The 13,942-nt window shown below is 39.3% G+C and overlaps 1 protein-coding gene across 2 annotated transcripts in view; it reads left to right on the top strand.

The window, feature by feature from the left end:
• rxraa (retinoid X receptor, alpha a) overlaps positions 1–13,942 on the top strand; it is a 152,870-nt gene that overhangs the window by 52,840 nt on the left and 86,088 nt on the right. The window lies entirely within an intron of this gene.

Raw genomic sequence — 13,942 nt, 5'->3', positions numbered from 1 at the left:
TTTTTGGAATGTGGGAGGGAACCGGAGTGCCCGGAGGAAAGCACGGGAAGAACATGCAGACTCCACACAGGAGGTTCGATCTCAAGACTTTAGAAATGTGCCCCACATGCGCTAACCACTGCGACCCCATGCTGCCCATCTTGCAATATGTCAGTCAAATTGTAAAAAATCAAACTGTATACATATTTTAAATGTATTACAGGAAATATCTTAAGTCCCTTGCTTTAACGCTATTCACTGCTTCTCGGATTTTCATCTTGCATTTAGTTCTGTATTCTGATTGGTTGAACAGTCCCCAGTCTCTTGGTAAAAAATAGTGTTTATAGGTACATTATACAGTACTTTCATTTGTTAAACAAATGCTTGGGAAGTCACATTGAGTTGTTCTTTGGTTTTAATGTATAATAAAGTATTCAATTGCCTAGTATTTGTAAAAAGATGCTGGTTTTCTCCGTATGGAGGGTTCACTGTATTCTCATTTTTTGAGGTAGTGCTTTTATGGTAGAATAATGTAATCTTATTAATTATTTAGTGTTTTTAATAAAGACCTATCAAAACAGTTCTCACTTTTTAAACCAGTTGTAGCTCACGTCTTATGTTTTTTTTATGCCTGAAACCCTCGTGCGAAAGAGTTGCATGCACTTACTCGTGCCTCCGAGCTTTGCCTGAGCGTCTTTTCTCAGACGGCACCGGGCAGGCTGCCTCTGATTTATGTTCTGTTTACCAGCTTTGATTGACAGCTAGCGGAGGTGCGCCGAAACGAAGCCGCCCTAAATATGCGGCAGCGGCATGACTGCATGGAAACATTTGCCTTTTGCATCCCATCCCAGAGTTCGACGCGCCAAAATGTATCATTTCCGATCGACGGCTGTCGACGCGAAGTCGTGGCCGGGACTCGGGGGGGCGGGGTCATGCTAAGGGGCGGGGCCACATGACAGACACTCTTTCGGAATTTCCCCGGTTATCATTTATATCGTGTAAGGGCTGTCATTTTTTTCACGGCTCGCCGGTCGAATTGGATCCGAGACAAGACGAATGATGGATGACATTTTCGGCGTGAAAATTTATGACTTTTTGCTGTTAGGTCTTGGGAAAAATTATACCAATTCGAGCCTGAAAATAAGTATCAGTTGGGTCCAAATTCTCAATTAGGTTGCTCACCAAAAAAGTGTATTTAAACACGTTTAAATGACCCTATGCTATGAATAAACTACATTGGACCCCTGTTATAAGGCAACCCCACCTTATGACATTTTTACTTTGCAGTGTGAAACAAGGTGAATTTTCAGCCCCTTGTTAAGACATTTTCCCCACTGTTATGTGTGCCCAGAAACATGTGACATCCCAATTTAGTTAGGTCTCTAAGAAGCCTTTATGCTATTGGTCCACCTCATGTAAAATGTTGTCTGCTATTGGTTTGCGGTACGGCAACATGGAAATTCCGATATGCTATTGGCTTGCTGGACTACGCCCCCTACTGCCTTTCTCATTTTTTAGTTTTGAAATCAGTTTTTATTTGACTCAGCCGTCTTTTTGCATTCACCTGGCACTCCACTGTACCAGGTCAACTCACGTCACACCAAAGAAAAAAATATATATATTTTCCTTCACGTGTATATTGTTATTTAATTTTGCATAGGTATATTGCACATACTGTAAGTGGCTCTTACTTTTTACTATTTTGTTATTTTATGTTTTTATTTGGGCGATCCAAGTTTGTGCACCCTATCCAAAAGATTTCCTTTTGCCATCCCTCCTTAGAACTGTTTAATGCCCTATACTGGTGCTCTACCGTAATGCAAAGGCTCTGAAAGCATAATCGGGCCACACACTTGAGCATATCGCAATCCTTCCCGGAAAATGTCGTCGTTCGTCGCTTGTCATTGCGGTCCAATTGGAGGACAATCACTCGAAGCAAGATTTATAGATTTATAGAAACACTTTCTATAATTACAGCCGTGATTATTACAGGCTCCAAAAAGTTTGGACTCTGGGTGAATTGCACCCTCACCCCCTCCGCTACCTCCATTTCTTTACAAGCATTCTTTGTTTCTTACAAACGTGCCCGGCTTCTATATTAAAAGCAGTCCAAATAAACATTTTCCGGCGCTTTACTGAAGTCAGGTGGCAGCAACTCAGTGACCCTAACCTCAAATACAGTTTCTGAGCAAGTGCTTGCTGTTTTGCAGCAAACTTGAAGATTAGGGATGCACCCAATTTATTTTGGCACTGATAGTATTTGTTTAAAATGAAAAATTAAAGGTTTAAAAAAAAAAACACACCGAAAGAACGATGTTGTGATGACGATATGTAATGAGTGAAGCGAACCATTCGGAGCTGGCTTGAGCTAGGGGTCGAGGTCGTCCAAGTTTTTTGCGCACAAAAAGGAAGAAGAGTTAGGCTGAAACTGTAGTTCTGTCAGCAAAAAGAACGATAAAGGGGAAACAATAAAAAAAAACCAATGAGAAAACCTTTGGAAAAGGGACAAAAAAGGATATAATAAAAAAGGGGAAAAATGAAAAAAGAGAACAGAAGGAAAAAGACGATTAAAAGGGGACAATGATAATAAGAAAAATGGCCAAAACGGGAGGGTTCTGTCAGAGAAAAATAATGAAAAAGGGTAAAACAAGAAAAAAAAAGAAAACACTACAAAAAAGGACACAAAAAAGGAAATAACAGAAAAAAATATTAACAAATCACAGAGATAACAGAAGGGAAATGCATTAAAAGGGGGACAAATAAAGTAAGAAATAAGGAGATGAAAAAAGGGAAACAATGAGACAAAATGAGAAAAAGTAGCAGAAGGGGGAGAAAGAAAAAAGGTAACAATAGAAGAAAGGAAAAAAGGGGAAAAACCTCTGGCAAAATAAATGTTTAACTTTTATATTTTCCTAATTTATTTCGACGTTTGCTATTTTGATTAAAGGTACATTGTTTATTATTTTGCAGCTCTTAGTCGTAAAAAAATAAAATCTTCAAATATTTATTTTAAAAAAGCGCTGATTTGAATAATATGTGAACCAGCTTCTTTGTTTTTTAATACTCATATGTGGAGAAATCTGCATTTATTTGACACCACATGCGTCTCACCTGGAGGAAATCTGACGTGATTGTCGGCCATTTTGCTCCTACAGGTACCCAAAAACCTCAAAGAGGCTCGTCAAGAAAATGAGAAGAAAAATAATGCGTTTCAGTCAATTTGAGTCTCTGAAGTTTGTAAATTTGCTTGTGCTTTGTAGCACTCTCTTCTTTTATCAAATGGTCTAATATTAGACACTGTCCCTTTAAAGTTGACACATTTTTGGGTTTTGGTTTTAAATTTTCATTGGGGTGCATCCCTTTTGACGATCGTCCATGACAGTTACAATCGCAGGGATTTTTCGTGCAGGCCAATCGGGAATAAGCGTCCGGAATATGAGCACACCTCGCCGATCGTGCTGAAACTTGTCAGCTAGCGGGAAAAAAAAAAAAAAAATCCACCTTATCCTTCCTGGACTTTTGGTGGGTAATTCACGCTTGTAATTCAGTAGTCTTGTCCAGATCAAAGTCAAGAAGATACATTGTGAGCGCACATAGGGTCCGGTTCGCTCAGGGTTCACATTTGCATTTTTACTCAAAAAAAAAAGAAGGAAAAAAGCTTTGGATTTTTGCTGCCTGCCGGGTTGAATACTTGCTAGCTGAAAGGAAAGTACACACAAACGTTGGTTTTTTTCACTTTGGAGCTCCAGTGAACGAGACCGCACTCGAATGCAACCTGAAACCGAACTCTTCCAATGCTTTGATTTGTAGCCGTTTTAAAAGTGCATGAATTTCGCTTGAACTGAAGTAAATAAGACCTCAGTAGACCCCGGGATACGATATTAATCCGCTCAATATGTGCGGCAATGATTATACATTTTTGACAACGTACGATGAACACAATACCCACATGTCATTTATAATGTATGCATTTAATATTTTTCAAAAATCCATCTTTTTTCACTGCATCAAATGAAAATGTTGCAAAGCGGAAAACACTTTGTCCTGTATATTTGAAGTATATTTTGAAGTATATTTGAAAACAACATCTGTACAAATTAATTTTACAGACGCTCCCATACTTACGACCATTCAACTTACGTAAAACGGTACTTTTCTTTTCGGGACATTGCTATAAGTTAGATTTTGGGTTGTGTGCACCTTTTTCCAAGTACAGGACAGTATTGTAGTGCTTCTTTCCGCCCCTACCGGTGTGTGGCGCTGTGAGAAGTCACCCAGCATCCACTCCGAAGAAGAAATCTGCTTCCTCTTCCTAGTTCATGTGTGAATCGTCTATACAGTATCTCCAGCGTGCTATGAACTTTTATGGTTTAATATCTAATGCATCCATTCAATATGGTTGGTGTGCAGTGTAAACAAGAGGCAAGCCGTTTCTTTTGAAATGAAAGTGGAATAAGAAAGCTTGATGGGGTTGAGAAAATGGTCGGACCCCTTTTTTTCGGCCACTTTTTACCACAGAGGTGCATCTTCCTAAAGTAAGTTAAACTCAACTTTATTTACCTCTATAGAGCATATTATTTTATGAAATGTTTATTTTTTTAGTACAAAACCATACAGGTTATTTATACAAGCCTTAAACATACTTATATAAACCCACATACTAAACATACAAAACATAGCACTGAAGCAACTTATGAACAAATTCAACTTACGAACGATCGTCCGTTTGTAAGTTGGGCAGCGTCTGTATTTACGTTTTTAAGCATGCATAACAAGTCATTTTTGATGTGGTTATAGTGGGGGAAATGACGAAAAATGGGCCCAAAAACCATCTTATCCCACACTTTAAAGTGCAAATGTCATAGGTTGAGGACGTTCGATCCCTGGGGTGTACTGTCTTTAAAACTGACATCCACATGAAGAAATTTTATACAATTTTTGGCATGCAAAACAAGTTGTTTTTATGTTGTATGGCAGGGGAATTCCGTAAACAGGGGCCGAAAAAACTCCAATTCCACACAATACAGTGTATCTTTAAGTGGGGCGGTTGTATTTTGGGGGATGTAATGTATTAAAAAACAAGATTTGGACCGAGAAATTTTATACATTTTCGGGCATGGGAACTAGGTCGTTTTTGATGTGGTACAGTGGGGGAAATGAAATAAGGTGGGGCAAAAAAAGAAACATTCCACATCATAAATCTAAAAAATTCCAAAAGGCCAGGGACATTGTATCTCAGGGCCTTTCTTTATTTCAAAACAAGATCTGTTCAAAGGAATTTTTGATGTGGTGTACATGGAAAATGCCATAAAGAGGGGCTGAAAAAACATCTTATTCAAAACCACGTGTTGTCATTTGTGGGCAGGGTGGTGGTGGAGGCGGTAGGTAAAAGGTCTTGTATATTTTAAAACAAGATCCACACAGAGGATTTCTAAGTGCTTATGGGCACGCAAAATAAGTTACTTTTATGTGGTGTAGTGGAGGAAATGCTGTAAAGAGAGGCTGAATGCGGTCCCTTCTCAAGGTTTCTTCATTTTCCTCATGTTGAGGTTTTGAGTTTTTCCTTGCCCTTATGTAGGTTTTAGATCAGGGGATGGTGTCATAATCGTCTGGAGTTTGCAATAATCTATAGTCTGTGCCGCCCCTTGAGACTCCCTATAAACATGACTTGACTTGATCTTGTATCCTGAAGAGTCAACTGTATTTGAAAACCAAATCATCACAACGTTACTGTATATTTGGACATGCAAAATAAGTTGTTTTTATGTGGTATAGTGGGGGAAACGCTGTAAAGAGGGGCTGAATAGACATCTCATTCCACACTGCAAAGTGAAAATATCGTATGACGAGGTCGTTGTATCCTGGACGGTATTAGAAAAGAAGATCATCATAAAGGAATCTTGAAAAAAAACTGAGGTCGTATGATAGGGAAAATGTCATAAAGAGGGCCGTTATTCCACACCATAAAGTTGAGACATCATAAGGCGGGGATGTTGTTTCCTGGGGGGGATAAAAATGCTTGCCAATTTGAAATTCAACCAGCAAGAAAACCGAATGTCTTTCTTTCTGGATTTGTGTTGAAAGAGGTGTGCGTAAAAAAAAAAAAGTGAGTACAATGAAAACAGGACTTCTTGCAAGCAAGCGTTCACAAAGCCAGCCTTGTCCTCCGATTGGCTCGTTCCTCGCCGAGGAATGGAAAAGATTATCCGCAGGAATGTCTGAGTTGCCCTCAAACGCAGCAGCCAATAGGAAAAAGCAGTGCTAATTTGTTCCTGATGAACTCAGCCGTCTGATTGCACGATTGGCATATGGTCCCCGTTTGGAGGCTCCCAATGACCCAATCAATTCTGCCTGGGGGAGGAAAGGGGGCGGGCCTTGGCTCCTTGTGCTTATTACTGGCTCCCCTTTTCTTTTTTTCTTTTATTAGACTTAAATTCTGCAACATACTTTTGCAGTCCTGCCGTTTCTCTTTATAGATCTTTTACATTTAGAATTGTCTTTATTATCATTGATAGCAGTAAAGATTGTTTACAAGGAGATTAGACAAGGCATTCCAGGATAAACACGTAATAAAGACTTAACGGGATATTGCTTATTTTTTTAGCTCCTCCTAATGAAAAAAACAACTTGATTCAATTGAAAAGAAATATTGATTTGAATGATAAGAAAATACATCAACTATCGTATAAACCTCCATTTTTTAGTACTCCTAGCTCAGGTGGCTCCATGGAGCTTTTTCAAAAATGCTTGGAAACCGATTAAGTGGAAAATATTTGTATTTTATTATGGTTTCTGTAGTTGGACAAAAACAAAAAATATTCTTAACATTTTCAAATGCTATAAAATGTTTAGAATAAATACTTAACAAGTATTTTTTCTGAATAAATCGACTTTTTATGTTAAAAAAAAAGGTTTATACAATGCTCTTTTTATTGTTTTTTATTTTTTAGTCTATCATGGCTCTTTCATGGATGACACCTGTTCTAGTTCAAGACATTTGTATTCATTACATAACATGAGACTCACTAATTGTTGGCCATCTTGCCACTAAGGATACCCCTCAAAACCAAAAACCTTGTGAAAGGCAAAATAAAGAGTAGAAAAATTGTTCTTTTTGGTCTCTTTGAGTCTTCATAGTTTGTATTCTTCCTTGTGCTTTTTAGCACTCGTTTTCAGTCCCACCACACCATACAGAGACATCTGGTGGTCGAATAATACACACTGCAGGTCAAATAAGTGGTGACCAGGTTAAGAGGAGTTCTTTATAATGTTGTTGGCTCTAACTGTGCAGAGGGCAGCCGATAATTTTCTGGGCTGTGTTGATGACTCTCTGTTTTGGTTTTTCAATGCTTTCCACTGTGGCCTTGTAGAAAATATGTGCAGTGCATACAATAGAATAGGATGCATTATCATGGTGTCATGTGAAATGCACAACAAAGTCAATAAGTGCTATCCTGGATTTGCAAGAAAACTAAAAAGATAAGATAACACAGTTTAACATAATAAGTTAAGGTTTATTGTATAAAGATAAGAAATATTAAATAAAACAAAAAACAAAAATAGATGGATAAATAACTGAATCATCATTTGTCATTGTACCAAAGCTTGACAGCGTTGATACGTACTTTGTAGAACAGCATGGGTTAATTTTGTAGAAGGCTGCTTTTTTTTAGGGGGCGGGGGGGTCGCATGAGGAAAAAGGCCCCAGATCTCCTCATGCTTCCCATAATGGGGTCCTCCAGAGGTGAGGCAGGTCACGGAGAGGGGCCTCGTTAGCCTGTTAGCATTAGAGCATTCTTATTGGGCAGCCAGAGTCAATGCTCCCCACTCACTTCCTGCGAGGTCAGAAGCCAGAAAACGCTCGGTTGCAAATGATGGCCTTCCTCCAGCCCCAATCAGGGAAATTGTGAACTGCCGTCATGCAAAAAGTTCTGCTTTAATGAGGACTGAGGACGGTCATCGTTGGCACAACTCGACTTCGCATCAATTTTAAATGTATTATAGTTGTAACACTCAGAGGACATTAAGAAATGTTGTGGTTTGCCCTAGACCACTCTTGCTCTTTACATTTAAAATGATGTGGGAGTCCAAAGTAAAGCTCACAGTCTTTATCCATCCATCCATTATCTGCAACGCTTATCTTCAGTAGGGTTGCGGGGTTGCTGGAGCCCATCCCAGCTATCTTCGGGCAGTGGGCAGGGGACACCCTGAACCGGTTGCCAGCCTGCCGCAGGGCACTCGCTCATTCACACCTAGGGACAATTTGGACTGTCCAATTAACCCTACATGCATGTTTTTGGAATATGGGAGGAGTGCCCGGAGGAAACCCACGCAAGCACGGGGAGAACATGCAAACTCACACAGGAGGGCTTGATCTCACAACCTCAGAACTGTGCTGCACACACGCTAACCACTGCCCCACCGTGCTGCCCCACAGTCTTTATATTTATGTTCATCAACTAGCTTCTGTAGAACGTAATGCACAAAGGAACTACCATATATTATTTTGTAATATTAATGTTTTTAATTGGGGTACCAGAAGGAAGCTACAAAAACTAATGAATATTAAGGCTGAGATTTAGAACTCTCGGATCCCTCTGGTACCCCAGATAAAAATAAAATGTGAATATCAAAAGAATCTGTAAGATCATACTTATGTATAGAATAGAAGTGTCTTTATTGTCACCATTGTGAAACATTGTATGCAACAAGAGTAGACATGGTACCCCAGGGTAAAACATGTAAAAGATAAAAGACAATCAGGATCAATAGGCAAAAGGAAATAATTACAAAGTAGTGCTTAATAAAAACTCGCTCAAGTTATAATAATAAGGTAATGGAAATAAAAATGCATAATAGGGCAATGAAAATAAGCGCAATAACATTAGCAGCAGCAATTTAAAAACCCAATATAATTCACAAGTTATATATTTTCCCAGTTACGTGCAATAGTGTTTATTATTTTTTACAGTTTCACAGTATTTAGCAAAAATAAAAAGAGAAAAAACACAAAAACAAGATATGTTTTCACAGCATTTGTCAAGGGTGGTAATGGCCCTAGAAATGAGCTGTCTGCCTGTTTGTCCTAGCTACAAAAATGTGGTGGGAGTTGTCTTTTATAATGTGAATGGCTCTGCTACAGTATCGAAAGCTTGCGCTGTCCTAGACTGGGCAGAGAACAGCCGATGTTTTTTTGGGCTGTGTTGATCACTCCTAGTATGTTTTTTTCTGTCTGTTGGCCTGCTCCTAGTATTATACGTGTTAAGGAATAAATAACATTAGAAATAAATATTAGCTGGTAGAGTGGAGTAGCAGGAGGGTGCAGACAGTGGAGGAGGGTGCAGACAGTGGAAGAGCTAGCAGACTCAAAATAATTCATCTCATTTTAAACCTTCCATTTGCAAGGATTGTCATGCAATCGAATTGCCTTGCTTTAATCACGTCCTCATTTTTAATCATAGTCCCGATCATTGATTGTTTATGTGCCTTCTTTGTATTTATTGATCTTAGCAACTTTTGTTTTCATGTTTATCATGTTTTTGCTTCTTCCTCTATAATCACTGCAAAATGTGGTACCCTCAGGCAATAAATAGAATACAATGAATTGTCATACGGTCCAAAAATACAGTATTGTTTCACCAAGTCTTTACAAAGCGCACACAATCCTGAACTGAATGAAAAAGCCGTTGTGGGAGGTAGTTCAGCCAATAGTATATCTGTATTTGCATGGTGCTGTGACAAGGATTTCATATGTCATTCTCATTTTTCTTTTTTCACTCTTTATCACTCGTTTATGTTGATTATGCTAGAGAGCCATGTTAAATCTCTGCATACGATTTTTACAACATTGATATCAATGACAATAACGACAATTTATTTCAATTCAATACTACCTTGAAACTTCATGTATAACGCACAACCAAACTTGAGTTATTTTTAGATAAAGAACAATGCGAGTTATAGACCGACAAATACGGTCAGAAAATCTTGTGGATCTCATGGTGAGGCGTTGACCTCTCGACACATGTCCCGATGGCTTAGCTTAGCCTATGCTAGCAGGTCAGGCGCATCTGCAGAGGTGAAGATTTTCTGGCTCGGTGGTGGTCCACACCGGGTCACTTGAAAATCAGCGCCACTAAGCCTTTGATAACTCCCTGAGCTCATAATCCCCCAGGACAGTGACACTGAAACGCTATCTCATTGTTGATGCGCCGATCCTCCACTAGGGCTGCAAATAACAACTATTTCAATAGTAAACTAGTCAACGGCTTTTAAGCCATGTTTATTTGTAGAGGCTTTAATCACAAGAGGTAACAAAGGGCTGTACAGACTACAGACTATTAATACACCAATACAGTTCAGATAAAGAGGGTTCAGCAAATAAGCAAAGACACAACAACTTAGACGTTCTCCAATTTAGGCTATCCCAAATCCATGGTTATGTGCTCAAAGTTTAGTACTCCACAGTCAAGACCAAAGAAATAATCCAATTCCTACCGCGACCTTGATGTGGAGCTCATCGTCACCATTACTCGATTAATCAGATATTTTTTTTCTTTCTTCTCTTAAGTAGGAAGTTCGTTTAATTTTGTGGCTAATTATAATAAACACAAGAAAAATGGATACAATGGAAAATACATCTTTTATTGAACACACTGCGGATTTGTACAAAAATTAAATAAACAAGCCCTATTTAAAACCAATTAGGCACAGTGCTCTGTCAGTTGGGACAGGAATAAACCTCTTTTCCATTGTTTACGGGGAAATAAATAATAAAGTCAAATCAAACCAAAAAAGGCTCATTAGCAGCAATAGAACAGGAAATAAAACACACTCCATGTGCATTTTGTGAAGTGCATTCAGTGGTAAACTGCAAGGCCTGTAACAATGAACTGAACACACTTAACAATTCTCAATAGTCTGGCATAATAATTGTCAAACTCTCTTTTATAGCAAGACATAAAGGTATAACATGTACAATGAATGTCATCAAATTTGTATTGGCTTCAACGTCACTTGAATTTTAGTGCTAGTCAGGCTTCTTCAACTGTCCGACTCTTCTCTTTAAATGTTTGTGCATCACCAAGTACTGTCGTGATTCACAAGTTCTGCTTTGTAAACCTTGAAAAGTGTGTTTTTTATTGGCCGTATCTAGGCTAAAACGCTCCCAAACATTCCAAATTTTGGTCAACCGTATTTCTGTATTGAAGCGCTCAAGACAGATACGCTATTACACTTCAGTGACTCAATGTAAAGATTATAATCATGTAACACAGTGATTTTCCACCACTGTGCCGCGGCACCCTAGTGTGCCGTGAGAGATTGTCAGGTGTGCCATGAAAAATTATCCAATGTCACTTTTTAAAATTTTAAATTTTATAAAACATTTATGAATCATTTTCTGCAAATACTATGTCATTGTCAAGTGTCTGTGCTGTAAAAACAGGGGGTATCATAAATTATATCGTAATTAAACATACTGTTCAGTGTCATTTTATAGCATTTTTGGTAAGTGGTGTGCCGCAAAATTTTTCCAATGTAAAAAAAAGTGCCCTGGCTCAAAAAAGGTTGAAAAACACTGATATAACATGCCTCATTCGATTGGAAAAACAATGTCTGGCGACAATAGTCGATTCATTGTCAACTAGATAGATAGATAGATAGATACTTTATTCATCCCCGAATAAAGTAAACTATTAACTATAACTATAAACTATTTGTCTTATCGATTTTTGCTGACAATATTGACTGAGGAGATGGAACCAAATGCATGGAAGCAGGAACTGAGGCGGGGAAGCTCAAAATAAGGATGGTATTTATTAACAAACCAAGAAAAATAAAACATGAACAAGGGGGCAGAGAACAAACGACATGTCCAAACAAAATCAAACTTACTAAATCCAAACCAGAAACAAAGACTAAAACGGGAAACGAGACATGCAAGGAACAAAGTAGCAAATGAACAAGTGGGCACTCAACTACTAACAAAATGTCCAACAAACCAGAACATAGAACAACCTAGGATTGCAGTGGAAAGGCAAGAAAACAAAGTAACAAACAAAATTAGCAGCAAATCAACAAAATGTTGAACCCAGAATGTAATGATTACTGATGCGAGGCACCTGAGCCTGCCTCTTTGGCGCCAACTGCCTCGGACGCTGATTGGCTACCTGTCACTTTTTATACCCCCATCTTCCTGTCACCGGTTGTCAGTCCGTCAGCGAACCTCAGCTTACGCTAGGCAAGCTCTTCGACCCTGAATCTCTCCTGTTCTGATTCCCCGTCTGTTTCCCAGCTTGACTACGATTTTGCTCCCCCATCCCGGCTACTGATCTGTTTTTTTCCGCTCTCGACACCGCCATCGCTCGCCACTAAAATACCACTTCCACGTTTGAGCAACCTGCTCCCCGCAACCAGCAATCTACGGATCGTGTGTACTATCCTTTCCCTTCTTCCCAGTAAAACTAAGAGAAACATACGCAAGTGGGTCCTGTCTCCGTTCTGGTCTTGACACAGAAACAGGAAACTAAAAACAAATCAGAGGTAGCAATGACAGCGGAAACGAAAATAACCCAATGACTTACGTTGTCCAAAATGTCATTCTAAAGGGTCAAGATAAATAGAAACAGGTGTGTGGTCATTGGACACACCTGTGCCCAGTTTCAAACCCGGTTAGTGCCCTCTAGTGGAAGGAGGGACACAAGACCCCCAACAGACTGATTGTTGGAGCCCTATCATCCACTATGGACATCAGGGGAGGGACGGGCGACCAATCGTCCAATCAGTGCCACCGACTCATCCGAGCTCCTCGGTGGCAATTTAAAAAAGAAATATTGAAAAATGTAACAACTCGCTTGCATAAATGAAAACGGAATTAATTTTAATTGAGTGGGGATTGTTTCCCTTTAATGAATATTTCCGCATCGTCTCGACCCAAATGCATCTTTTGTATTTATTTATATATAGCTGTCACGTAATATATTCTCTCAGAGGCAATTTATGCAAATGAGGCGAGATTCAACACAGAGTTGAACCTGACCCCTTTAGAGAATTTTACAGTGAAGCGTGCTTACATCTGGAAAGGGGGCGGAGGTAGAAACGGCATTTTTGATTGCTATGAATTAAAAATGAATGCGCGACTCCTTATTCTTCAAGCTAACACGGCACAATATGTTTGTCACTCTCAATTGTGTTATGCTAAGGGAATCTGCCAGATGATTAGCAGAAACCGACACCGATCATTTTCCTGTTACACTTGATTATCATATTATTATCATATTTAGGCGCAATGGAAAACGAAGCATAAGGGCTCTTTAAACTCGGGCATTGTGAACACATACTTGATAGAGATGTTGCGAATAATTCACTTTTAACCTTTATACTACAAACCCATTTTAGATCTAGATTGGTCATTACCTGAGCTTCCATGATGTCATTTCCGAACTAAATGGCCGCCCATTGACAACGAAAAAGTAATCTAAAACCACATGTGCCTTGATTAGTTGTTGCCTGGGCAACTGTGATGTCATTTTCAATCACAATGGCCGCCCATTGACAGCAAAAGAAAAAAGTTAATTTTGCCGCGCAGATTATATTGTCAACCAAGAAAAATACACATTATTGTCAGGACCAGAACGGAAACAGGACCCACTCGCGTAACGTTACTCACAGTTTTATTGGGAAGAAGGGAAAGGATTGCACACGCAATCCGGAGATCGCTGGTCGCGCGGAACAGGTGGCTCGGACGCGTAAGTGGTATTTCCGTGGCGAGCGATGGCGGTGTCTAGAACGGGAAAAAAAACGAGTCAGTAGCCAGGATAGGAAAACAAAAACGTGATCGGGATTGGAAAGGGCTTGCTGTGTAAAAACAGAGATTCGCAGACGGACCGACCAAAGGGGACTGAAAGGACAGAGTTTAAATACTGACAGGGAGCCAATCCATCAACAAGCTGCGGTTGGCGCC

This window comes from Urocampus carinirostris, chromosome 16, assembly GCF_059441175.1.
Source record: "Urocampus carinirostris isolate Australia breed hairy pipefish chromosome 16, RoL_Ucar_1.0, whole genome shotgun sequence".
NCBI lineage: Eukaryota > Metazoa > Chordata > Actinopteri > Syngnathiformes > Syngnathidae > Urocampus > Urocampus carinirostris.
Note: the sequence above shows the minus strand (reverse complement) of the source record. Positions and strands in the feature narration are given on the sequence as shown.